Here is a 17,664-nt window from a genome sequence, read left to right as displayed (position 1 = left end):
ATCACACACACTGCAGCCAGGGCTACCACACCTGTCTGGAGCATCGCATCCACTCATCACCTCTGCCTTTATGATTCATAATATTATCTCTACACGCATTATTGGAGGCAATTACATCTGATGGCAAACACTGAGCCCACCATCCAGCAGGAATACACAACAGTCTGTGACTGTGGGGGATCGTTGCGGCACGCTCTCATAACAAAAGAATGGGCAACCCATGCGTTCATCCCCCTACTGAACATGTGCACCTTACCAGTAACAACAAAATGCTTTCTGACGAGAATGGGCGGGCATCATACTGTCATAGCAGCTTAATCACTCCCACAACACCCTCATGTCAATGGCGCTGAAGTTTGCTTTACGACACCTTTAAGGCTTTAATTTATAAATGAAAATACAGAATCACTCTTGAGATATCCTCATATGTAATTGGAGTGTAAATGAGCACATTTTAATGGCACATAGGCTCATTAACCCAGCAGGAAGCGGGTGTGCGCGCGCCATGTGTGTGTGACAGGTTGCAGCAAGGAGCCCTCACATGTTGCTGACCACCCCGCCTTTTTAGGAGTTAAGAAAGGAGGGGCTTGAAGAGAGTTAGGCTAAGACGTGACCAAGGGGGGACGGAAGACTGAAGGTGATGCAACTTCTGTTTAGGCAATATTGGCGGAAAAAACCCCAACACATGAAGAGTTAAAGACAAGAGACGAGAGCGCACGTGCACGGTAAGACAGCTCCTTCTTCTCAGAGACAGACCCATAAAGATGGGTTTCTACTCTTGTAATCTATGGTTTCTATCTACTTAATAAGCGATGTTTAACAGACCACATGCAAAAAAGCTATAACTGGAACATTTTCTCCGTAAAGGGTCAAATGTAGGCTGAAAAATACGCGTAAAACTGCTGCGGAGGAAAAACAAACTTAACGTGTGTGTGAAGTCTAAGGTTCATTATAGTAAAGATGCTCCCATTCAGAGGCATTGACACTGAGGTGTTACAAAGCTGTTACTTAATGCCAGCAGGGAGAAACACGTGGCACGGGTTGGGGGTCTCCCCCTTGTTGTGGCTATAGTCAAGGGGGAAAGAGGGAGGAGGGGGAGGCAGGCTGGGTGTTTCCGTGTTCAAGAATTGCTGCCTGTCAGAGGAGTAGACTTACAGCTGAGATGCTGAGCTTTACTGTTAACTGAAACACCACTGAACAAAAAACGTATGCTACTATATTAAGTAAATAGGATAGGGATGTGTTGTGTTGGCAAACTAACACCACAATTTAAATTACTGATGTTACAGGGATTTAAGTAAGTCTTGACAACAATGAGAATATGCTATTGTCATGACTTATAAAGCCTATTTTATTAAAAAATACAGCTTTTTATTTTAAACAAGATAAATATGTAAGCAAAAAATGTACAGCCTGACTTGCCAGCCAGGCAGTTTGATATATTCATTGCATGGATATATTTTGGAGGTGTTTGTGAAGGGCAGGACTTAAAAAAAATTCATCAAATATTCTTTTTGTCACATTTATGGCAGGCCAATCAGAGCAGGGTTGCCAGGTCCGCGGTTTTCCTGCGGATATTCGGCTACTTTTAACATACTGCCGCAGGTCGATTTTTTTGTCCGCAGGTTGAGCAGACCCATTTTTTATGTCTTGTGTATTAGTATTTAATTTCTGTAGCAGAACAAACTACTCTATTTACACTCAAGTACAACTAAAACAACCAGCAGAGAGGCAGGAAAACATGGAACATGGCACACGGACATACACGCCACCCACAGAGAAGCAGAATGTCTGCGGGCAATCAAGCAATATATGCAGTGTGGCAGAGGTTTTACTGTATCCGTTTGAATTTCAGCATTGGGCTTGGTTTTGGGCTAGTTTTGGGCTAGTTTTTATCAGCCATTGGGCTGGTTTTGTCACACAGCCCTGGCAACCCTGAATCAGAGCCACAAGACAAAATGAGGTAGCAGATGTGTAGCAGCTCCAATACTAACCTAAGCTGTACAGGCTAGCACTACTACAGTGTTTGAATGGCAACGTATGTTGATGGCTAAAATTAATGCTAAAGCCTATGGGAGATGTGCAAAAAATCTTTTCTTCTAAATGAAGCTATTTGTGTGGCTCTTTGTGCTTGTTTTAATAAAGAAATGTGGTCAATGTCTAATTAAACTGCTGCTCTCCTACTGCTACATCCAAGCTAATTGCTACCATAGTGGTAGCCACTTTATACGACAAATTAAAGTAACTGAAGCAGGCCGGCAGAAGAGCAAAGACACCTTTACTGTCATGAAAAGCTTTCACTGCTGTTCTTTGCTCTTTATTTATTAAAGAAATGTGGTACAGTTCTGATAAAACTACTGTTATGCTATCGTTACATCCAGGCTAACCACTACACTGAAGGCAGCCATTGCTAATGGCTCACAGAACAACTTAACCCCATCCCTAGCCACCGCCCTGTCCTGTTGTGTTCAGTACGGCACAAATGTGGGTTGGAGCTTTGCAAGATGGGTTTGCCTGATGACACTGTGACTTTGCAAGGTTAATAAAATCATGTTTTATATCAATAAGTATTCCATTACACAAAAAAAACCCTCATAATGATCAGTAAGGCTGCTGAATTATAGCAAAAATCATGATTATGATTATTTCGATTGGTATAGAGATTACTGCTAATTTATTGTATGACACACACACATTTGAATCACAAGCATTTATTGAACTCTAAACACTTTGATAATAAGCAAATTATGAACATGAATGGGTTAAAAACATAAAAATGTGAAGTTCTGATTGTTATGATCATTGATTAACCTAAACATCGTTTCAATGCAAAAATGGCACAGCAAACACTGAAAAATCCACCATATGACAAAACCCATAGACAGAGTAAGCATAACATGGCATGGGGCACAGTTATTGTTTAATTATTGATCGCAGGAAGCCACAATTTTGATAGAAATCGAAACTCGATTAATTGCGCATCACTGATAGGGAGCATGTGGCCTCGACATAAAGTAGTGCTCTATGTTCAGAGGCTGTTTGTTGTCCTTAAAGCAGGTGGGACGAGTTCAAATTTATATCTTTTTACAGCCCCAATTCCAAAAAAGTTGGGGCGCTGGATAAAATGTATGTGGAAAAAATGTAATGATTTGCAATCTCATAAACCAATATTTTATTCACAATATAACATAAACAACATATCAGATGTTGAAATTGAACCATTTAACCACTTCATGAAAAATATTAGCTCATTTTGAATTTGATGGCAGCAACACGTCAAAAAAGTAGGGACAGGGCCAAGTTAACCATTGTGTAGCATCCTCTCCTCTTTAACAACAGTCGAAGTGAGGGGACCAGTTGAATGAGTTTTGGGAGAGGAATGTTGTCTCATTCTTTTCTGGTGTGGGTTTCTAGCTGCTCAACAGTCTTGGGTATTCTTTGCCAGCTTTTCTGTTTTGTGATGCTCCAGATGTTTTCTATTGGTGAAAGGTTTGGATTGCAGGGAGGCCAGTACAGCCCCTAGACTCTTCTACAGTGAAGCCATGCTGTTGTGATGGATGTGGTATGTGGTTTAGCATTGTCTTGGTTAAATATGCAAGCCCTTCCCTGAAAGAGAGGTTGTCTGGAAGGGAGCATTTGATGCTCTTAAACCTCTTGATATTTAGCATTGATAGTGCCTTTCCAGATGTGTAATCTGCCCACGCCATAGACACTAATGCAACCCCATACCATCGGAGACTGACCTTTTGGGTAAGCCTCATTGCAGACAAAGCTAAAACTGGCACAAAAACTAATAAAAACTAAAATAAAACCTAGCATTTTGGCAAAATAAAAACTAAACTAAACTTAAAAAACAGCAGTAAAAACGTATAAAAACTAAACTGAAAATTGAAACAAAAGGGGAAAAGGAAATAAAAATTCAAACTAATAAAAATCCAAAACTATTACAACCTTGCACAGGACACAGGGTTTGTTGTTTCTGAAAAGAATTTCGAATTTTAAAATAATCTGACCACAGAACAGTTTTCCATTTTGTCTCAGTCCATTTTCAAGAGCTTTGGCCCAGAGAAGATGGCAGCTTTTCTGGATATTGGTCATAATTGGCTTCTTCTTTGAATGATACGGCTTTAACTTGGATTTGTGGATGTGGTGAACTGTGTTGACAAATAATGATTTCTGGAAGCGTTCTTGAGTGATTTCCAGTACAGATTTATGCCTGGTTTTAATGCAGTGCTACCTGAGGGCCCAAAGATCACCAGCATCCAATACTGACCTTCGGCCTTGTCTACGGTGAATCTAAATCCCATGCTGCTGTGAAACAGTCTATCTGGTTAGTTTATGGTCACAAAAGCTACTGTTAGTCTTTTTTTATGAAAATTGTGTGTTGTATGGTACAAACTGACAAACAGAAATAGTTAAGTAAACTAATCAATAACTTAAAGTCTGGAAGTATTCCTGTTACATGGCCATATCAGTAGCTGGACTGAATATTAGAAGTAGGGTATGTCAACAGAAGTTGTGTATGCATGAATGGCAGTAACCCCAGCCCCCAACACGCACACACTCCACCCCCACCCAGCGTGTCCCTATCCACACAGGAGCGCCTTTCTTTCATCCAGACCAAGAGCTTTCTGTTTGCTCACCGTATGCTCAGAAGGTAGCACACATCTCTGAGTATGCCAAAAGGGACTCTGACACTGTTGGATCATCCATATGTGCCCGAAAGCATAAAAGGCACTTGAACTGTAACTATGTCGTTTTAAAAGCTGTGATATGCTCATCATTTTATTATGAGGTCATAAATGTTAAAATCTCTAGAAGACAAACTGAAAGACTTGAATTTAAATGTTTTATATGAATGTCTTATCTAATATAATCCTCTGATACATTGTCAGCAAATGATTTGGTTTACAAATGAAGATGAATGATGGAAGGACCAACACACTTCTGCCATATCAGAACATTTCAGCATTCTTGCAGTATTCACAAGATATATGAAAACTTTAACTGACTCTTGTGGTCAGCTTCTCAGCATTTCCTTATGAAATCCATGACACATTTTAAAGATACTGAGTTTCTCCTCCTTTTTGTGTACTCATTCAGATCAACAGCAGATTTGTAAAAGTTTGGTCAGCTGCAGATGAACAAATCTGTTGGCATTTCTCTCCCCTGCACTTCCTAAAAAAGGAAACGGATGCTGTGGTAAATTCAGGTCAGGTACACTGAACAGCTGAAATGATTTCCAAAGAACTCTGTCATCAAAAATGAGGCAGTAAGCTCCTAAGTTCCTTACAGCTGAGAGGAAGTTGGTCCTTAGATTTAACTTTTAACCTATGTGAAGTGGTACAATCCCTCATGCATATTAGTATAATCTTAAAAATATTTACAATCATTACAACTGATTGCAGGTGATGCAGAAGTTTGAAGTTCAGCATTAAATCTTTTTTTTATTTCTTTATTTTGCTTGAAACATTTTTTGGATGAAACCCAAACATACAGATGCAGCTAAAAATTGGAGTATCATGTTAAAGTTCATTTTTTCCCTGTGATTTACCTCAGAAATTAAAATGTTCATCTATTCTAGATTCAGCTCATACAAAGTGAAATATTTCTAGACATTTTTTAAAATCTTGATGATTACAGCTCACAAAAATCAAAAATCCACCATCTCAAAATAGGCTTCCTCCGCGTTCATTAGCTCACTCTGGTACACACAACAACAATCATGGGGAAGACTGCTAACTTGACAAACATCCAGAAGACAATCATCCACACCCTTCACAAGGAGGTTGAGCAACAGAAGGTCACTGCTGAAAGGGCAGGCTGGTCTCAGAGGCCGTATCAAGGCATATTTATGGAAAGTTAAAGGAAGAGTGGTAAGAAAAGAAGCACAATCAACAGAGATGAGCTCAGCCTTTAGCCTTCATTCTGTATTTTAAATCTTTTTTGGACTGATGTTTTCTGGTATTCCAATATTTTGAGATAGTGAATTTTTGTTTTTCATGAGCTGTAAGCAGTTACTGTGAAGGATAAAATAAAGTCTTGAAATGTTGCACTCTGTATGAAATTAATCTTGAATGAATGTAATTTTTAATTTCTGAAGCAAATCACGAGCAAAAACAAACTTTAACATGATATTCCAATTTTTTGAGATGTACCTGTATGTTTTGGTTTCATACAAAAAGTGTTTCAAGCAAAATTAAAAGATTAAAAAAATGTAATGCTGAACTTCAAACTTTACTTTAAGTACGTAAATGTAATGATGGCAGATGCCATCATGGAAATATGACCTCTATGCCCAGTTTTAGCATTTGTATGAGAGTTCTTCAGAGTCCGATATCAGCATCTAAAATTCTGCTTAAAATGCAGGCATTGGTATCGGCGAGTACATGAGTTTATGCACCGATCTGATACCGTTTGGTGTAACTTTTTTTTCTTTGTTTAGCGATGCTAAATGATAGCGCTGTAAACCAAAACCAATTGTTCTTTGCTGCCAGAAAACACTGCATGCACAAGCTACCGTTTATAGAGCAGCAAAGAATGGTGGCTGTGCGACAGTTTTTCTCTGAATGTGGTCGTTAAAATGCCTTCAAGACTGGTGCTGTCGTACACGACAAGAAGTGACACAGTTTATCAAAAGTTAAATAACTTTTGAACCATAAAACATTGCCTCTGATTTGTTTTTCCTCTTGAAGGTAGCCATTGTGCTTTCCCATTGACGCTATTGATGTGTTTGAATCCCAGCGTTTTCAGCGAGCCTGGAACTCTGACTTTTTGGGACTTAAATGATTAATCATTTATTACTGCTAGCTTGAATGCCAACTGTCATATTGTTTACCCTTTGTGAGTGTCTGTCAGCCAATGGCAGGCTTTTCCGTAATCATGTTATGCTGCCTGAATAGCACAATGGAGAGAGATAGAGAGAGCTTGTGATGCAGCCCCTGCATTATTGTTATTTTAATATTTAGCAGTAAAACTCAATAATCAGCAGAAAAACAACTTTGGGTCACAGAGATGCTGTACGTTATGATTCTATTTGTTGAGCCATCATCTAAGTCAAATATAGGTGTAAAATAGTTTGCTAGTCTGCACAGTCAGTCCAGAAAGTTCACATGGTATCAGACTGGTTCTCATTGGCTGATACCCAACACCTTGGTAGCGGAATCAAATCAGAAAGAAAAAAATATTAAAGTAACATCTCTAATTTGTACTACTAAGCTTGTAAAGTTTTAGGCTGGACCAGCAGACCTACGCCAGTTCAGGTCTTAGTCTTTGTTCATTCTCAATCTTTTATGTTCAAATTTGTTTTAAGTACTCAAGTTTGTATCTTTATTCAGTCTTATATATGAAAATGTGTTCAAAGGACTAAAGTCCCAGGACTGAAGTACATATTCTAATATTAACCATTGTTCTAAAATTGATCTGTAAATATCGGCATATCAGATAATGTCTTGAAGTTAAAATTGGCATGCCTCAGGGCTCAGTCTTGGGACCACTGTCATTTATATTTTATATCAGCAGTATCAGTCATAATGTTCCTATTGCAAGTTTTCATCTTTATGCTGATGACACTCATTTATATAAGTCTTTTATTTTCTGCAAAGAAAAGGCTTGTTTATAATTCTGATTGATAACAGTGGTGTCTTGTAGATGCATGAACCTTCTCAATGTCTTATATCTTTGGATTTTAACACAGGACTCTGAGCTTTGTGACAGTCCTTGTTATTGTATTTTGTATGATCAACTTGTTGACAGAGTTATTGTCGTATCCTTATTTATAAGGATAAACTCAACCTGTTTCCATACTTGTGCAATTCTATTCATGCAGAAAGTGCTGGAAGCGTTCTGTTTAATAGTAAAGTTTTTATGCCCCTCCTCAGTAGGGATGTTATGACCGCCACATTCCTCTGACCTTAAGAGAGTCAGTGAAACCAGACTGAATGCACACCATCAGATGTGACTTTGACCCTCACTCCTGAGCTATTTAATAGTTAACGGGGATAATTTGAAGAGCGACTAATCAAAGGGGACAAAATTATGTAGTTTGCCATATTTGACAGGTTCAAGATTAAAAGTACCAGAGCCAAATTATCTTCCCAGTCCAGCTCTGATAGCAGCATCTAGTGACCCGTCATGTTGGAGATCTCTCTTCTAAAGCTTAAGTTAGTGACAGAGCACCTATAGTATGTATAGATGTTCTGTTGAACTCTGCTGTGAAGTAATGAGGAGGAAAGAGGAGAAGTGTTAGGGAGAACAGGATAGATCTGAGTACGCTGCAGCCACTTGGGGGCCCCATTGCATTGACTGGTTAAGGTGTTTGCTGAGGAGTGCAGCATCTTAAACATGATATAATAAGTGGGTTCACATCTGGACCTAAATGAGCAATGCCTGTTGCAAAGCTGATCCACACTGACTTCTGATTACTGATTCTGGCTGTTGACTAAAATCGGCTTCACTGAGGTTCACAGCAGATGCACATGTGTCAATAATAGAAATAGAACAACGTTAACGACTAGGATGTGATTGGCTAATTTAAACTGTGGGGAGTAAGTTTTGGTTAATTGTTCAGGTTGTTTTAGACAGAGGAAAATGACTTAGCCTTTGACATGCTTCTTTCTGATGGTGTGTTTTCCCTTGTAGAAACCATCAATGTTAATTTCATCATGTTTCATAATCGGTTGAAATTTTCTCACACTAATTTTTAATCTTGAAAACAGTGAATGTTGACTTACTGACACGCTGTTATGACTTAATATTGCAGCTGAATAGGAGCAGCCGTCGTTAGTGTAATTACTAACACCTGTGCATCTGTAGACTGCAGCACTCGTTAAGGTCCTGTCAAAGTAACAGCTGCTAATGAGAGACAAAGGTAGGATAACACTACTCCCATGCTGACTTTTTAATGAACTTCTTCATGCCTGTTGTTTATTTTTAGTTGCTAAGGGGAAAATATTAGAAAAACAAGGTAATGCACTTAGCTATCAGTAGAGTTGTTTTGGCTAACGTCAGCAAAATTTTGCCCAGAAGCAAACAAAGAAAGGCAACCAAAGATAGGGGAATGGTTCTCTGGCCACCTCACAAATTTAACTCCAATTTTCAAACTCTTTCATCCGCTGAATAGAATATGTAGTTCTTCAGTTTTAAATGTTAATTACTGTCTTCCTCTAACAAAAGTTTGATGCTGCTGTTAGCTGATGAACAGCTTACTCAGACTTTTGTGTCTGTTACAATGGTCACAGATCTTGTTAGCATACCAAATTTTAAGTTCTTGTATATGACAAAAAAAAAAAAAAAAAAAAAAAAAAAACACAGGCTGTAGAAGGTTTAAGAACGATTGAAGCATAAATTGTAGCCACTCACTTTTTTCCCTCTTGGAGCTAGCCATTGTGTTGTTCTGATACTGCTACCCATGAATTGGTAGCCCTTAAAGAGGCTTTTTTTTTAGCAAGCTTTAAACCTGGGTGACTTTCCAGGGTCTTTAAAGATTAAATCCACACCAGTAACTCAAACATTTAATGTCTTTTTTTAACATCTTTTAATCCATTTTTGATTATTTCTGCCACTAGCTTAGCATTAGCCACCATATTGTTTTCCCTCATTGGTTGTCACATGGGCTGTGACAACCAATGGCAGGCTTGTTTGTCATCACATTATTCTCTGCCAAACTGTGCATGTCTTTACAGTTAGATCATGGGAGAGATGGCCTTAATAGCTCCTGATGGAGAGAAGGAGAGACAGAGAACCTGTGATGTGTCTCTCTGCATCTCTGCAGACAGGAACTGCTTTAAATGATGGCTCAATTCAGTCAATTCAAAAAAGCTTAAGGACTTTTGTGGTAAATGTGTGATTAAAAAAAAAAAAATCATCCATAAGTGAATACAAACAAATGTGTACAAACCAACAGATAAATGGTTAGCAAGTTGTGGTGTTGATTTAGAAAATTATATAATAAACATTAAAAAGAGACAACAAATTGGGTACAAATTGAGGAGGGTAAAAAATGAGGAGAGAAACAAACAAAGAAATAACTAAAATAAGGTAAAATAAAGGGATGAAAGCAGAAAGACAAAGGAAAAGGGAGTTTTCCAGTGAGTGCCAATGTCTGTTTCGGTGAGTCCCACGGTGTGTATCCTGTTCTTGTGAATTTTTGAAGACTTTTGTCACATAAGGATTTTTTGGTCCCCAACTGTGGGACCATGTCACACATAAAATCTATGGTTTGATTTCTATCTAGTTTTTTCATTTGTTTTTATAGTCCCATAACTTTTTCTTTTAATTCAAGTGACATTACTGCAGCAAACATATTGTTAAAGCCCAGGTTGTCCTGAAAAAAAGATGTTTAGAGCTTAAATGTGCACCACAGTGTTGATGTTTTAGAAGGATTTTAAGACAGAAAGTCCTGGCTTGACAAAATAATGAAAATGTTGTTTAGATCTCAGATAGTTTACAACCTAAAGTGTAAAAAATGTCTTTTAAAATCTCTTTTTTTTTACTCCTGTATCCATTATCAAATGCTTTGTACTCTATCAATTTGTCCATACATAGTGTTGTCATGCGAAACTAGGAGATTAAATGAGTTTACAAAGTTGATTTTAAGAGAAATCTTTAATACATAATTTAATTTACATCATGGCTAGTGGCTAATCTGCTGTTAGACTTTATTTGAATCAAATGACACCCAGACACTTGGTAAAATTTGTTCAAGTTTTGAACTTCTCTGATAATAATGTGGTGATAATAAGGAAATAATAACAATAATAACTTTTTGTGAGTATTCTTTGGCATGTTGAAGTTGTTTAATGTAATAGGATTAATAAAAATGTAGGGATATCTTTGTTCTGTTTTATTAATAATGGGATAAAAACATTCTTAAAACAATGATTTGTCAATGAATCTGGAAAATAATCATCTGATGAAATAATTGTTTGTTGCAGCCCTCACAGCACCAACTTCTTTGCTCTTACTCCAGGTAACCATTTGGTTTGTTTACATTTGTGACCGCTGTACATGCAGAGTGCCCTGTACTCATTTGCATTGATTTGTGAACACATCTGAAAAGGCAGGACAAAATTCAAACATGCTAGACATTCTGTCTGGAGGTCATGAGGTGTTTTAGATGTTTCTTTACTACGATACACTACATGAGACGAAACGACAAACTTTCGTAGCCACCGGGTCCTGAAAACATATGACTGTCAGGCTGGACTGTAATCATGGTAAAAATGTGTAGTCTGACCTCGGCTTGAGCATGAGAGCTGAGGATAAGTTGTTGTTGCTTCTGGTGGAAAATTATTTTTTACTGCTAAGGAGTATGTGGTGATGGCCATAGAAAGTTTTTATACTATTTTGTGACGTGTTGAAACTGTCCTTATATTTATACAGTTCAGGTGCAACTAACTCTTGGAGACATTACCATCACTTATTTTATTCAGAAGTGTGATTTGAAGATTGATAAGCAGCACATGACAGAAAACATAGAGGGCTAAAGAAGGTCTGTGTCCCATGTCTTGTTTTCCACGGTTGAGAAAAAGAATCAGTGAGCACTTTAAATTACTTTAAAACCTGGGCACATCTTGCTTGGTGCATCTTGGCAGCGACAGCTTCGTTTTACTTTCTGCTTGCATGTTAACAAGTCATGCATTTCAGTCTGCCTGCATGAGTGTGATGTCTCACATGCCTGATATGCATGTCTCACACGCGAAGAATCTAGACAGTAGGAGGCTCACCTTTTCTTTCCATGAGATGCACACGTCTGGTTCGAACTAGACAGGATAAAAATCACTAGAGAGCCACATTTGCCTTGTTTTAGCAGAAATCTACATCCACATCAGTAGAATATGTTTGCAGTCTGTTTCTTGACGATCCTGAACAAAGTCACAAGCCAAAACATTGGTATCTAATATTTTTTTTTCCAAACTTCAACTGTTGATAAAGTTTTCTGTTCCACTTCCGGTTTGTAAAAACTCGCCTAATTTCTACAGAACCATTTTATCATGGATTTCTGTTAGCTCAGTTCAGCTACAAAACAAATCAAATCAGAGATTTATTGAGGTAAAAGTTAAGAACATAGACAGGGCTATGACAGCAGGGAGACACAGGCCTGGTTTGAAAGCCAGAGCGGACACACATGGCCAGCTGCACGTGGCAAACACACCCCCAGTCTAATGGGTGTAAATCGCCATCTCTACCTGGAACCCTGTACATTCAAAAAATCCTTAAATGTGAATCTATAAAATGTTGAATACAATTGAGCCAACACAGACAATAAAACATGAGTTTACATTTAAATGTGTTTCCAGGCTAGAGAGCAGCTGCACCAGCTCTGAATCCTTCCCTGGATTAAGTAAACATGAACCTTATAGCAGCAGGTTACATATTCAAGTCAACTGACCAGGTCCTGACCCTAAGGCCCGAGGACACCAAGATAAAACTTTAAAGAGGTTTAGCTAAGACAGACTGACTGAGAGGATTTCCTTGCCTAAATTTGTCCAGATCAAACCTGACAGTTATGATCAGACAACAAAACGAGACCTGAGAGGGCTTTAAAATGCAGATTCTGAATGCATTGATCACCCTCACTGGATCAATATACAATTTCATAACATCCTTTTCCCTGCCTTCTTTGCTAATTCCCCCTGACTCGCTCAGTCTTTCCATGATTTTTTCAGCAGACAGCACATGACTGCATTCATTAGAGCAGTTTAAGAGTACGTCCATGGTCTAACACCGGCCTTGTAATAACACTGGAGATGATTGGTTGAGTGGCGACAGACTACTGTTGAAATTAGGACGGAACGATTTGCAAAAAGAATGTAATTGTGATTTTTTTCCCCTCCAATATACCGCTTGATATTTAATATGCGATTATTTTTAGGTTCCTCATTGTATGTGTTCAACAAAAATACGCAAGAAATCATTCTGTATTATAAAAGGCGTACTATTGGATAAGCTTAACTAGGGATGAATGATTTAGAAAAAATACCTTATTGTGTTTTTGGCTTATGTCGCAAATTTGATATAAACTGACGGGGATGATCATTTTTTTAATATTCTTATTTTGTTGAAGAAAATCATATACATGAACCAGATTTTTTTTGGGGGGTAATTTTTGCAAAAAAATGAAAGAAGACACTGAATCTTTGCCTAATGTGCAGAGCATAAAAGAAAACAGGTTTTTATCAGACTGGTATTTTGAAATATTTCATTGTCTGCGATTTGAAAATTGCAGCATGCCGTATTGCGATTTAATCTAATTTGCACTTAATTGCCCAGCCCTGGTTTAAATGCATTGAAAGCATCCCTGTTTGTACAGGAAATGAGCCACTTTAAGTATATTTGCAGTATGTACAGCTGCAGAGGGGAAACAGACAAGCAGTGTCCCGTCATCCCCGTCTGCATCATGGTGCATCGTGAATAGAGTAATTTCAGCATCGGTGGTGTTCAGGCACAACGCTGCTAGCACTGTTTCTTTAAAGGGTGCTAGTGCTTCATTTAGGCTAAAACACATGACAAAAACACGGCACGTTTGGAGGTTCAATCATAATCATGATTTAAACTCAATCCACCAGCACTGAACACACACTGGAACACTTCCTGTATGCAAACATTCAAGCAACACTTTTCATATAAAAATGTTAATTTCCCTTCATGTAACAGTTCATATCAAATTTGCAGTATGAGCAAAAGTAATATCAATTGATAATTTTTTAAAATTGTTTAAATCACTATGGAGATGCATTTAGCGTGTTAATCCATAAAAGACTGACTATAATTTAATATGTTTTTTACACTACTAGGAGAAAAGCATTTTGCTTGCGTAGATGTTAATAAACTATTCCATTCTGCATAAAAAGTTGTTGCATCGTGTGTATCATTTTTTGTTACATCATGACCGGTTATTACATCACGAGTTTTTATTACATTGTTTTGTGACATTGTGCACTGTCGTCACATCATCAGCTCTTACAGGGCTCAATCTTAAGTTTCATTTTCATTTCCAGCCATGTCTCCCCGCTCTGTTGGTAGGCAGAAAGGAGTGGGGGTTACAGGAATAAACATACGAATGGAGATGTGAAAAAAATCCTGTTTTTTCCAATTTATACTAAAACCCAAATTCAGCATGTTTCCAGTGCATTGCCTTATTGTTAGTATCCAGCATAGGAGAGTAATATGTTGTTTCCCTGCTCTAAACATGCAGCACAAAGACTCAGCCACGGTTGTCATATTTACATTTCTGTGTCCAGTGTGAGGGAGGGGCTCTCTATCATGACACAACAGAGCTGCTGATATCCAAATCATACTGCTGCATATGGAGATGATTGATAAGAGACCAGCCTGCTTTGCAATCCAATAATGTTGCATTATACAACATGCTATAACAATTCTGTTGTGAGTCCAACCCATTATGTTGTATGTACAACATGCTAAAGAGGAGGAAAGACTGCTTACTGCTAGAGGGGGCATGCAGAGTGACATACAGAACAGGCTTGGTGATCACGTGACTGGAGGGGATGGTGCATCCATGTTTAAGATAAAGAAAAGTAAGTACCAATTCTATCGTTTTTATCGTCTTTTCATTTCATGGTTCAGAACCCCCCAGAACCTCCAAAATAAGACTTAAAGATTCAGCTCATTTTCTCTGAGCAGTCTACCTTTTAGTTCTGTGACTCAACAGGTCATCCTCTTCCCAGAACAAAGAGATACTAATGGTGGTTCATGGTGGTTAAAGTGTAACTATGGAGCATACTCCTGTGTCTTAACCAACATCAAACCTCTACCTCCATAGCTGTGATGGATTATCAGGGTCAGCGGTTGACCCGAACATGTTCTTTGTGAAACTTAGATGTGTTTTTTTTTCTTTTTGTTTTAGGACTTTAGAAATCTTTGTTTCGGTGGGGCATGTGAAAATTCATTTAGGGGTTAACAGAGTGACTTTTTCAACCTTTACTAAATTTGTCACTCACCCTTTCACCTCTTTACAAGCTGCCTGTCACTTAACCTTTGTGAACTCAGTTAACCTAAAGGACATGGAAAGCCAAGGAGGTCCATGCATCAAAAGGCATACTGCAGATACCCTTACCAAATTATTTTTAACTTTTTACTGAAAGTGAGTCAGAGAGGATCAGTGTGCACCTGCTGTATTCATATGATTTCTGAAAATATAACTGTATGACCCAGTGATAACGGCTAAATAACTCTTTGGGAGTATATACCAAATATCTTTAGATCTTTGTTTTGTCTTCTTTGATGACAATAACAAATTATCTATAAGGTTGGGTGATGTAGCCTGAACGTGATCACCGTATTTCCTTTACTTCCTGTGGTATTATATTGCAGTATTATAAAATTAAAAGAGATCATTCATTAAAATGCATACTTAAGTATCACAATGGCCAACAAAGACGCTATACAGTGTGAGCACACTCGCTGTATGTTGCTGTTATTACAGACGTCAAGCTTGGAGAGAACTGAACACACATCTTAGCTCACTGCAGTGCTTAATGTTAAATCTTGCCGACGCATGGTAGATGTAAAAACCTGGTCTGGAGGCTGGTTGATCATTCTGTTGTCGAGAAAGTGGATTGGATTTGACTGAAAGCACTCTCAAATTGTGCAGGGTGGACAAACAGATGTGACCAGGCAAAAGTGTGGGGGTCCAAATGACTGATTCTGAAAAGTGACTGGGACTTGTCCCACCTGTATACAGTGGGTCCGACAAGGATGGTCAGGGTGTCATACAAAACGACGATGCAAAAGCAATTCTGACACGCTGGTCTTGTTGAATTGTGGTTGTGGGGCGTCTTCCATGCATTGTTAATTATTTCACACTACAAGAGCGTTTGATGTTCATGACTCGGGCTAGGCAGTTAATTACAAATGACATTAAATCACAATATGACCTGCTGCAATTTATAAATCACAAAAGTTGCAATACTTCTTTAATTTGAAATGTGTCAAATACCAGTTGAATACCTTTTTGCAGCAAGATTTTATGCACATTATGCAGACATTCCAGTTTTTGAGAATAGAAATTCCTGCTTTACTAATGTGTAATTTTCTCTTATTTAAAATGAAATGACATGCAAATGATCATTCCCTTCAATAGTGCAATTGATACCAAATGTGCAATATGAGCCAAAATAATCACAATTAGGTGTTTGTTTTGAATTGTTTTGCCTTAGTATATTCTAATATTGTGTAGATTCTAATATAGAATGATTTATTACTTGTATTTATTGAAAAATATGTACTATGAGGGAACACAAAATAATCCCATATTAAATCGCAGTATTGGGGGGAAGAAAAAAGCAATTCGATAACTTTTCTGAATCGTTCAGCCCTATTCTCATACCATAATCAGGCCAAGGTTTGATTATGAGCTGTGATGCTGCTGCTGGCCCAAAATCTAACTGAATTTGAGTAGTCTAAGCCAGTTTTTACCTCGCTCAGACTACACGTGTCAGAGCGAAACATCCTGATAATTGGACTCAGACTGAGCTGTTGTCTGTCATGCATCACTCTGTTACACTAATGCAGTAGAACCCAGTGCATGAGTTTGAAATCGTGATCACAGCATTGCAAAAATCCATTCTATGGCAGAAATTTGACCAGTATTTTTTTATTCACCACTAATTAACAGGATCTACATGTTCTTGCCTGTCATGCCATTTCCCAACACAAAAATACCTCTCTCCTGCTCTGTCACATTCTTTGACGTGCATTTTAATGAAAAGCTAAATAAAGCTTGTTTACTGACAGCTGAGTAGTTAGCCATCTGCGACGGAGTGTGTTATCACGATTTTGTTTGTAACAAGTGGTGCTTCCTCTTTTTACTTGATTACAAACATCTGCATGTTTAGTTTTACACTATTACTACACATCTGTTTATCTTGAGAAACTTCCTGCATTTGCCAAAGTACCTTTAAGTTATTTAGAGTATTATTACTGTGAACCAATCAGAAAATAACCTCTGATTTCACCACATGTGCTTTCTTTCTACTTGATTGTCGTCAGCTGTTCTCTCTCTCTCTGCTGTTATTGTCTGTTAAGGTTCTGGTTGAACCAAGCTTATTGACCAATTACTCTACCAAATGATCGGAAATCTGTAGCAAGAGAGATTGCGCCGTCTGTCGAAACACTGCCAACATATTTGACGGTGTGCAGAGTAAATTTAGGTAACTAAACCAGAAATTACCCAACACTGAAAGCCGAGGACATTCTTGTTGATACTGAAACAGGTACTGATGTTGTTTCAAGTTTACTAGCTTTATATCAAAGTTTAAATATGTTGGTTGTGACAGCCCTAGTTTGCATTTTGAGTTCTCCTCTTAAAAGTCTTACTAACATATATTTTAAGTAGCGATCAAGTGAAATAGGAGTGGTGGCTTAATGTTACATCAAACCCAGGCTCTTGGTACGTCTACTTTGCAGTCAAGTGTTGCTGAAGATTCTGTGGTGTTGGTGTATTTTCACTGTCTACATCATTAAGCTCTTGATTTATTCTACCATTCATTTACTTGTGTTTCACTGATTAAGTAAGCTGTGCTTATTCAAAGTTTCTTAATTGCTTTCATTACATTCTGCTCACATGGTTTTCTTAAACATCATTACACTTGAGAAGTAGTCTCATAAAAATCTAATTAGACTGCTGATTAGGTTACTGTT

General features: G+C 38.0%; 1 protein-coding gene across 3 annotated transcripts in view; it reads left to right on the top strand.

The window, feature by feature from the left end:
* Window positions 1-671: 671 nt before the first annotated feature.
* The window catches only part of slc6a9 (solute carrier family 6 member 9), a 145,568-nt gene continuing 128,575 nt past the window's right edge, over window positions 672-17,664 (top strand). Inside the window, exon 1 of one of the 3 annotated variants that reach the window (XM_041803126.1) lies at window positions 672-725. The gene's annotated coding sequence lies outside the window, so the exon portion shown is untranslated. Of the gene's footprint in view, window positions 726-8,761; window positions 8,870-14,393; window positions 14,541-17,664 lie in introns of those variants that run through there. The other 2 variants (XM_041803127.1, XM_041803124.1) reach the window with 2 other exon arrangements.

The sequence above is a fragment of the Cheilinus undulatus genome, linkage group 13, assembly GCF_018320785.1.
Source record: "Cheilinus undulatus linkage group 13, ASM1832078v1, whole genome shotgun sequence".
Classification (NCBI taxonomy): Eukaryota; Metazoa; Chordata; class Actinopteri; order Labriformes; family Labridae; genus Cheilinus; species Cheilinus undulatus.
This window is presented reverse-complemented; position numbering and strand designations above follow the sequence as displayed.